This window comes from Crassostrea angulata, chromosome 7 (genome assembly GCF_025612915.1).
Source record: "Crassostrea angulata isolate pt1a10 chromosome 7, ASM2561291v2, whole genome shotgun sequence".
Lineage (NCBI taxonomy): Eukaryota > Metazoa > Mollusca > Bivalvia > Ostreida > Ostreidae > Magallana > Magallana angulata.
This window is the reverse complement of record NC_069117.1, coordinates 46,345,869-46,347,109: the sequence shown is the minus strand read 5'-3', so window position 1 is coordinate 46,347,109 and position 1,241 is coordinate 46,345,869.

The window sequence follows — 1,241 nt, the reverse complement described above, 5'->3', positions numbered from 1 at the left end:
GTCCTTTTCTTGATTATTTTGTACATTAAAGCTGAAAAACACTCATAAATAGGCACTGTTACAGCTTTAATTATATGTACATGTACTTCTTAGTTGTGAATTATTTAAAGCTGACATGAATTCATAAATATGCAATATTTCCCTTTCATCTCCCAACTACTGCCATATTACATGTCAATTTCTATTGTTCTGCTCATCGCTACACATCCGCTATATAAGGCCGAAAAAATAGCACTTTTCATGCTTCACTGCATTCAGGTATTTCACTCACTCAAACACGTTACATTGGACGAAAAGACTTGAAGAAACGCCTTTTTAACAAAAATAATTTGACAAATACTGGTAAGGAATATCCAATGAACGATGAAACAAGACAGACTGAAATCCAGGTACATGTATTTCAAAAATCCTCGATAATTGTAGAATGTTTTTCTTTATATGTTATAACTTTGCACATGCGCAAACCACATACTGGGGCAGATGGGTTTTTAAAATCGAGTGTTTTTGTAGAAACCGATTTTAAAATCGAGTGTTTTTGTAGAAACCGATGGAAAGGATGTTACGTAGTTCCTTTCTTGGATTTACCATCATTTATCTACTGTGTTGGATGTAGTGCCACTGGGGTTTTTATAAAGATGCAAACGTTATGCACTCTATGAACAACGCGTGTTCGATGTGCATGCGAAGTAAGGCAGCACTCTCTGGCAAAATTATAATGATACCTTGGAAATTCCTTATTGATTGACAAGAACAGAATATTTAAATGGAAGAATAAACCCATTGATACATACAATGAATGGGTATATGGGCAAGACGGTTATAGAGATACATTACGTCAATATATGGGTATGCAGGCCCTCTTTCCATCAAGCTGGCAACTATCTTCTATTCAGTTATTACACAAAGAATAGTATACACCTAACCTAACATAGATTGATGAAACAGGAACCTAATTTAAAGTTGTTTATCTCTGTGTTTTCAAATCAAGCTTTTTTGCGATGAATTGCTAATTAACTATCCATCCCAGAGAGTTATTTCCCTTATCAGTAGACCAATCTATGGTGAAGATGATACATTGAATTTTGCTTACCTGTCCATTACACAAATTTAAATTAGATAAATGATGATTAGCCATTTATTCAAGGATGAAATAAATAAGATAATAATTGAGTTTGCTTATACATGTATATGATTGTGTTTTTTCCAATTCTTTTTCATTTTATAAAATTACTATTAACACC